Raw genomic sequence first — 9,285 nt, forward strand, 5'->3', positions numbered from 1 at the left:
TCTCCCCAGCTCCTTTCCCTGCCCTGGACACGCTCCAGCCCCTCAATGTCCTTCCTGGATTGGCAGCCCCAGAACTGGACACAGCCCTCGAGGTCCCTCAGCAGGGCCAGCACAGGGGACAGGCCCTGGCTTGGGCAAAGGGAACAACCCAGCAACACAGACCCAACAACCCCTGCTTTGAATCTTTTCCCTTTAACACAGAGCAGAGCAGCCTCTTGCACTGCACTTGTAGATGTTCAACCCCGATTAAAGCTGCATTAAACTTTAAGTAATAGATTCCTGCATTATTCATCACAGCTGTGTGTTGGATGCAGAGCAAACAGAAGCTGAATCAATACAGTGCCAGGAGCTTCAGGTGCCTGCTCAAAGTATCTCCTGCTCTCAGTATTCAGGTAGTTGAAGAAGGTTTTTCCTGACTGCTGTAAACTGGTATCACAGTTTGTCCAGAACAGCTGTGACACAGAGGCAGCTTCCAGAGAGCAACAACTGCAAAAACCTGCTCACAATTCACCTGACCTGTGACATGCAAAAAAAAAAAATCAGTTCCCTCAATTTCAGGAGCCTTAATATTTAGTCACAGCACTTTTCTCATGATTTCTGGTGGTATTTCTTACAGATTCTGTAGAAAAGCCCCTGAACATCTTAATTATACAACCTTTGAGATCCAGACAGATGCAGTACTGGAACAGCCACAGGAGAAGGGCTAAACCCAAATTTTCCAAAGACAAATATGCTCAGGGCACCTGCAGCTGGATTAGGAAGAATCACAACTGAAAGCTGCTTTTCTGCTCTGTCTCCCACCACAGCCTCTCAGAATCAGCCAGCTAAGGCTCACTAATATTCCAGAACATTTGGGGGGAAAAGGCAAAAGGTTTCCCAACTAGGAATGGGAGGCACAAAGGACTTGGTTCACTCCCGGTGCTGGATACTGAGGCTGCACACAAACAAGTAAGTAACAGCTTTTAGAACATGCTCTTTCTCAACATCTTTACACTCAAAAGCTCCACTTTTATTTCCTGCTTCTCACTACACCTCCCCTCTAGCTCTTCAATCAGTCACGGAGCTTTCCAGCACGCATCAAACCCAACAAAACCACGACAGATCTTATGAGATGCCTTTCAGCAAATCCTCACACAGCTTCAAAGCATTACTGGAAGACAAAAACACAACTACAAGCAGCAAGAAAGGCCCCTACACCCCATTTATTCTCTCTGTGCAGGTCATCTATCTATGTCAAAGCCAGAGCTAAGAACAGAACACAGGTATTCCAGCCCCCACTCTGGCTGTCTTCCCAATATATCACTCCAGTTTCCACAGCCAGAGGGGCAAAGATTTCCTTACAAGCAGGGTTTTGAGAGCATTTATCCACAATCTACATCTTCCAGCTTTGCTCTTAGTCATCCTTCCCTGGAAGCAGGCAGAAGGAACTGATCTAAGGGATCTTTCAGCTGTCTTTCCCCAAGATTTTACAATGTAACACCGGAGTTAGACAGTCTGTGAAACATCCCAAGCCTCCAAAACAAGAACTTGCCCGAACCCAGGTCACAATAAACAAGGCACTGAATGCATACACCACTCCAAAGCACACGTGCTTGAAAACACAAAGTGAGAGATGCCCTGACCTACCTGAAACTGCTTTTCTAGCCAGAGCCCTCGATGCATCAGCTCAGAAGCTCATTTGGAACAGGAGGGTCGAAGCTCAGACCTGCGGCTGGCAGCTTCTCACGCAGCCGTAAGAGTCCCTGTTAACAAAGCACCAAACAAATAAAAGTAAGGGCATTTAAGAGGCAGAGCTAACAGCAAGCCTTCACTGAAGCATCAGGAGTTGTTACAGTGCAAAGATGACCTCAAGGTCTAACAAGAGTGGGGATACACGGGAAAGGCCATGCTAACACGGAATCATGGAATGGTTTGGGTGGGAAGGGGTCTCAAAGCCCACCTCATTCCACCCCCTGCCATGGCAGGGACACCTTCCACTATCCCAGGCTGCTCCAGGCCCCATCCAGCCTGGCCTTGGACACTGCCAGGGATACAGGGGCAGCTGCATCTTAAAAAGAGTATTTCCCAAAGGACTCAGGGAGAGAGAATATCCTTGTGTCCAAACAGGCCTAGATTGGGACAACCACCCCCAGAACAATATGGGAAACAGAACTGCCAGAAATGGGCTGCTGACCACCCTCCCACACCCAGAGCACCTTTCCTTAACTACAAGAGCAATCCAGAAAACTCTTGGGATGCACAAGACCCTGGCTCCGAACCCAGGATCACACAAGGTGTGATGAGAGGCAGCAAAGGAGGAAGGCTGGAAGCCTTTCCTGATAGTCTCCAAGATAACTAGGACCATTTAGGAGAGAGGAAGCACTTGCACAGAAGCAAACCCAAAATCCTCAGGTGGAAGCAACCCAGGGACCAGGTTTCACCCCATCCCTTCTCCACCTCTTGCACAGTCAAACAGAGCCAGCAGCAGCATGCAAACCACTCATCCCACCCAGAGAAGCAAACCCACTCTTCATCCAACCCCTCCAGCCTCCAAGGGAGACAAAACCAGGGTGGAGATTCAGAATAGAACCAGCCTCCTGTGCTCTGTAGGGCTCTTCCAACTCAGCTTTCACTCTCAGATAAAGGAAAACCAGACATCTCCCTGCTCCATTCCCATTAGTTAGAAAACTGCAATTCATACGTTTCCACTTCAATACAAGCCGGGGAGGAGGTGGGGATAAATAAATCCAATTCTGCTTGTTGAAGCAGCACCAAACCCAAGGAGCTGTCTGCCAGGAAGCAGGCAGCTGGAAGCCTGGTAACTCTGCTTTCTTGAGACTCCTTTTTAACTGCGTTTAGGATTGCTTGAAAATTCACTTCTGGGTTTTCACACTGCCTCACCTTCAGGACTAAGCCACCTGAGCACTGCAGGGAGGGGGACACCAGGCACCTCCACCTCCAGGCCAGGAGATTCCTCTGTGCCACAGGCTGGAAGTCAAACAGCTTTTGTCCATCCGGAGGGAGCCATGGAAAAGCCAGGGAAAGCCTTGCCAGCCTCCTGCCCTGCCTGCTGTAGGATTACGAGAGGTGTCACCCACCCCAGGAAGGAGCCGTTTTCATGAGTAACTGGCGGAAGAGCAGCCCTCCCCAACTTACCACGCTCGCTTATCTGCAGTTTCCTGAGCCCCCAGAAGCCGCCCATGTGCCGAGAGCCTGACCCACAGGAGGAAGCCAGCCCGGGAAAGCTCCACGCCCTGTGTGCCCCCTCCTCCAGGAAGGATAGTCCCCATGGATCCCGGAGCACAAACCGGTGCTCAGACGTTTTGATGAGCGAGTTGTGAACCAGCAGCATTTGCTGTGAGCACCACAAGAACCCCGAGAAGCTCCCTCGCACTGCAGCCTCTCCCTCTCCAGTACAGAGCCTGCAGGGATGCGTTTCCTGCCACATCCACAATTATTTCTGGGCTGCTGCAAAGACAGGAGGAGCAACTCCAGCGACAGTCTGGGTACCAGCAGCTCTGCTGACAGCAGGACTGCGTGGCAAGGTTTGGTTAGAGCTCTTTCCTGTCTGTCCTGTGGCACACACAGCACTTCTTGTGTTATTTGCCAAACTCCAGCATCGGTGGCACACTTTTCAGAAAACAGAGTCCATCTGCCCCGAACCAACGAGCCTGTGTGCCAAACTCCTCCCTGCCCTGCTCCTTCCCCTGAGGAAGGCCCTGGTGTTTGCAGAGCACTGGCTGCTGCTGTGCTGGGGACGAGCTGCCGGCTCAGGGCCCTGTTTCCCTGGACTCAGCATCCCTGTGGAAACGGCTCAGCTCCTGGAGTTGCTAAGCGATGCCGAGCCGCGGCGGCACGGCACGGGACCAGCCCGCTGCTATTTTAGCACCTAACGGGACCACGCTCAGCTCTGGCTGGGCCACCCCTTGCTCTGACAGTCACAGCGTTCCCTTCGTGCAGGAGCACCAGCTGAGAGGAAACCCGGCAGGTTTTGATGCCGTGAAGATTAATGAGAGAAGTTACTGCCAGCCTTGTTCTCCACGTCACAACACGGCTGACAACCGCCAGGCAACAGGACCCCAACACCTCCAGAGCTCTGCTGGCTTGTTCCCGGAATATTCCCCGTTTTCCAGCACCTGAGCTCACACTGTCCCCAGCAGAGCCTGCAGCAGGCTCAGAGTGGGAGCTGCATCTCTGACTAATCCAGAGATTATCCGGAGATGTTCCAGCCAGTGGAGACCTTGCGGATTCCCAGAGAGAGCATGGGATTCCTCGTATTAATATTTAGATGTTTTCCAGGTGAATGCTGCCATCCTTACCACCCATGGGGAATTACAGCAAACCAGGATTTAGGAGACTTAAACAGCCACATCTGAGTGCCAAGAGCCACTCTTGGAGACTTTACAGAACTCCTTGTGCTGTTCACCAGCGAAGCTTTGGAGTTGAGGGTTCTCCTCTGTCTTTTCCTTCCCACTTCACACATCCACACAAGCAGCACCATGGCAAAAGGAGCAAGAGCAGGCTCTTGTCTTATTTTCTTATTCCCTATAACCAGCAAGGATCAGGAATGTCTGTGAAGGCTGGATTAAGCAGCTGAAGACTGCTTCTTGGAGAAGGCACCCCCATGACTAGAGCAGCATCTTCGTTTCACATCCTAGCACAGGGTATTTCCACATTTCACTCCTTTGTTTTCACCATTTCACCAGTACTGAAGTACTCCCTAAAATACTCTGGAGAAGTTCAGCCTAAACACATCCCCCACACAAGTTCACCAATCCGGTTTGCTTGTGGATTAAAGAAATCAAGTTAATTGATTTAGAGACAACGTAAGGGATTTTGAGAGGACGTTCAGCTGATGTCTAAGATGTCATTTTAATCCTCCTCACAGTTAATTCTTCGAGCACAGGGAGCCAGTAAAATTTGTGGTGCAGGCCTTACACGGAAAAACATCTCCACAGGCGTGCTAATCACTGAACTATTTTGCAAATTGTTCCTAATCTACAGTTGCTTGTCTCTGCTCTCTTCCTGCAGAGACAATAAAATCATCCAGCTAATGGCAATGTGAAAGGGAAGGAATGAGCCTCATTTGGTTTAAGTAGACAGATCTGCACTAGGGAACCAATAAATAGTGCAGTGATGAACTCAGGGAGGCAGCCCAGAAACAACCCTTCCATATTTTGGGCATGGAAAGCTGGTAGGAGACCTGCCAGCACGCTGCAAACTCATTCCTAGTGTCCCAGAAAGTGAAAAAAATTGTTGTTACCACGATCCACAGCAACATAATTATGTGAATTAGCAGGATTTGTTCATGGGATTCCTGTTCAGTTCTTGCAGTATCATGGTGACCTGAACACACCCGACCTCTGCAGCAGGAGACCCCTTCCCTGCTGCCAAAATAATCACTCCTGTTTTCAGACCTCCTCCCCACCTCGTTGTTGCTCATCCTTCCAAAGAACACCTTCCAGGGCACACTCCTCTCCACAAATCTGGCCCCAGTGTTGCTTGGAGTCTTCTCACCCCTCAGGGAGCCAAGTGCCCCAGAGACACGTGGAAACCTTGGCCCTACACGGATGCCTGGGCACTAGGAAGTGACTCGGCACACGCTGGTATTTTCAACTCTCCCCAAAGCGTGAGATGCTCAGAATTCCCCAGACCCACTCGAAAATACTTTGAAGAGAAAAAGCGAAGATTGGTTAATTCTAAGAAAGCAAGTTATGACTAGGTTAGAAAACATTAGTAACATGAAACACACTGCAACTACCCACAGCTGGGGCCTTGTCAGGGTGTTCACAGCCAGACCCATCTAGATAAAAACCCAGGGTCTGATCATTCAGACCTGTTGGGGATAAGGAATTCAGGGAATGACCAGAATTATGCACTGCAATGACACCAGTGAAGTTTCCTGTTGTCCATCACCAACAGGAACTGCTTCAAATTGCTTATTACACTGCTTAATTTTACCAATCAAACTGGTGTTTGGCATCTCATGAACCATCTTCCAGTGACTGGGACCTATTCTGGTTTTGCAGGAGAATGGGGATGGAAGCTGAGGACTCCACGACAGGCATGGTCCACACGCTTCTGCTAAAGGGACGGAGACAGAAATGGTTCACCTTGACCTGTAGATAACGTCAGAATTCCCAGTATGTCTAAATCCGTGACTTCACAGCCAAAAGCCTCCCTGTCAAGTTACCCACTGATTCGGAATCGAGCCACAGCAGCTTAAACTTAGCTCTTCCCATTTTGCAAGTGCTTGAAACAACAGGACCTCAGACATATCCCACCTTTTAACAGGTAATAGCTGAGACTCAGCCATTGCAAAGACAGAAATCGCAATAACTGCTTTGGAAAAAAGGTCTTGGTGGATCAGAGAGCTGAGAAACCGTAAGATTCCTAAGTTTTTAACATCAGAACAATTCCTATGAGGATGAGACTTTGCTAAGTGGAACATGATTGCTGCAGAGCAGTGGTGTGATGGCCTGGGAAGGAGGAGGGAGACAGGGACGGCTGCTGGCGCTTCCCTGCCGATCCCAAAGGGATCCCTGCCGATCCCAAAGGGAGGACGGGCAGAGCAGAGAGACAGAGCCATTTCCAGCCTGCAGAGATTACAGGAAACGAGCAGGGCACCAGCCCAGGCCTGCTGGCTGTTCTTCCAGCCCCAGCAGGGTTAAGAGCATTAGTCCAGGCTCAGAGGGAACACGATCCTGCGCTGGTGACTGAATGTCTCTTTTGTCGGCCGCCCTGCGTCACGGAGCTCGCTCCAAGGACACGTGGAGCATGGCCAACTCCACAAGGATGCCCTGGTTCTCCTGGGCAGGGAATACTTCTCAGGACAGCTAAAAACAACCTGCTCCATGAAGCACCCTGAGAGCTCCACTGAAGCGTAAAAAGCCACACCTCACAATGTGCCCAAGCAGTTCTCCCCAAGTTACCGCCGCAGTTAAAAGATCTTCTGAGTATAAAAAAATGTGCTGCTGGCACTTAAATTTATAAAGGAGGCTTCTCTGAGCTCTTAAAATATCATTCCATCCATATGTGTGTCTCATCTGAAGTAAAGATTTGCACAGTAATTGTACTGGTATCAGACCAGCAAACTTCCAGGCACGCAGTGCGTGGGCAGCTATCCCATTTCAACCTTTGCAATTCACCTTCCTGCCCAGGGAAACTCCACCAAAGAAAGGCTGAAAAATGGGAAAACGGAAAGGATCACTCCCACAGCACCTCTGGGCAGGAGTCAGCACACCCAAGACCAGGGACTACTTTTTGCAGCTTCCTTTTGGTGCTGCCAACACTCAGCGAAAAGTTGGGTGTTTGCCTCCACTATTGCAACCCTCAAAGTCAGTCACCCCAAGCTTTAGGGTTTTTATTTCCATTATAGCCTCATACAATAAAAAACCCCCAAAGAAGCAAAAATACAGGAAACAAGCAAAAAACCCACTGCCCAAAGCCCAGCCCTCAAAGCTGCTCAGCTGTACCAGTTAAATCAACTTTAAGATCAGCTAAATTGCCCTGTACCAGACAAGGCTCTGCCTGAGGTTTTGGCTACTTCCAGCTCCAGGAGCTTCCTGAGCATGGATTTAGTAACCCTTTGGGAATCTCTCATCCCACCCAGTAGCTGCTCAGCTCCCCCTCACTCCCTGCAACTTGATCCCACTGAAACTCTTTGGATGCACAACATTATCTGGCAAGGAGTCGGACGCGTCCCTACAGAGAGGAGTCCATGTGCCACTGCCCACTCCTTGGGATGCCACTTCCTGCTGCATCCCACCTTTCCCAGTCAGAGGGGGTGCAAAGAAATCCTTGCTGCTGGCTCCCAGGCCGTGCAGGTGGACATGTGCATGTGGGAGAGACTTTAGAAATTCTTTACCGTAAAGTAACAAATACCAGAAATGTGTTTCTCCTCTGGAAGCAGAGCAGGCTTTATCTCAGTAGGTTCCTCCATGATTCCTAAGAAGACATACCACAATTTTCCAGCACATTTCTAGCTGCTCCTACTTACTCACCCAGCAACATCCAGTGGAAATTTGGGGGAGAAAAACCTACTGCAGACTGTTCCATAAACCAAAAATTATCTGGTTATGGATGCCAGCAATTTCTCATACAATAAATGGCTTGGAATGTGATATGCCAATCAAAATTAACATTTAGATACGACACGTTGCCCCACTCCATCCCACTCCTGGCCATCAACTCTGTTAGAGGTCCTTGTTCCCACTGCACTTTTCCCAATGGCTGCATTCCACTCTGGGGGTAAAGGTTGCCTGCAAGCACTTTAAACAGTATGTGAAATGCTTTGTTTATCCACAAATATTTCAGCTCTGAGAAACATTAAAGCAAGATGTAGATTTCAGCATTTGCACAGCAAAGAGCTGCAACTCCTACAGATATTGCCAGAAAGTTTTTTCCTTAAGGCTTTCCAGCTATGAAAGACTATTTTGCTAAAGCAAAGCTACGAACAAAAAGTGTAATCTCTTAGTAACAGGCTGCAAAGGTTTCTTACAGCCAGGCTGAGGATGAAGCAAGGGTGTCATTTCTGTCTTGCTTTTTTCAGAGCAGATCATTGATTAAGCAGCAGGAAAAACCTGACCGTGCAGCAGGGAAACCCGAAACTTACAGGGTCTTCCCAGGCAAGCAGGCTCCAGAAAACCACTATCAAAATAAAGGGAATTTCCCTGCAGCCTGGCCCCCAATTTCCCTTGCAGGAGTGAAATCCAGCCAGCTTGCAGATCACCTGCCATCCTCTGGTCTCAAAATAGTCAGGCCCACCTTAAAATCCAACTTTGCCCCTGTTGTCCAGGACAAGAGGAATCAATCACACCACAGACAGAAGCACGACAGTCACACATCAATCACAGTTCAGCTCATCCCAGGGGCACAGGGCTGGAAGACAGGAATATTAAGAATGTTTTTGCCTAAAAGCAGCAAAGCAGCCGCTCGTTCTCCAGCTCAAAGCTCTTCTCATTCAAAGGCTGCCGCAGACACGATCCCTGTTCCAGCTGAGGAAATAAAATGTGCTGGACCCTGTTGCCAAGGCCAGGCTACTGAGCCTGGGGAATGTTCCTGGAGAGGGCAGGGGACAGTTATCTCCCACTCTACTCTTCTGGAGCATTTTCCTGTGCTGTCTCCTCATCTGTCTCTGGAGGCTCGCCATCCCAGAGCTCCAGGTCCATGTTTTTCTTGGGATATGGCTTCATTGTTTTCCCCCTGCCAGGGAATTCCCAACCACAAGCTGGTTCTGCACCAGTTCCTCACATCCATAAACTGCTCAATTAATCAATGGACTTACCTCTTTCTACTGCAAAAGCA

General features: G+C 49.4%; 1 protein-coding gene across 1 annotated transcript in view; it reads right to left on the bottom strand.

The window, feature by feature from the left end:
- The window catches only part of SGMS1 (sphingomyelin synthase 1), a 65,825-nt gene extending 64,083 nt beyond the window's left edge, over positions 1–1,742 (bottom strand). Inside the window, exon 1 of the mRNA XM_008633280.2 lies at positions 1,627–1,742. The gene's annotated coding sequence lies outside the window, so the exon portion shown is untranslated. The remainder of the gene's footprint in view (positions 1–1,626) is intronic.
- Positions 1,743–9,285: the final 7,543 nt, after the last annotated feature.

The sequence above is a fragment of the Corvus brachyrhynchos genome, unplaced genomic scaffold (assembly GCF_000691975.1).
Source record: "Corvus brachyrhynchos isolate BGI_N302 unplaced genomic scaffold, ASM69197v1 scaffold334, whole genome shotgun sequence".
NCBI classification, from domain to species: Eukaryota; Metazoa; Chordata; class Aves; order Passeriformes; family Corvidae; genus Corvus; species Corvus brachyrhynchos.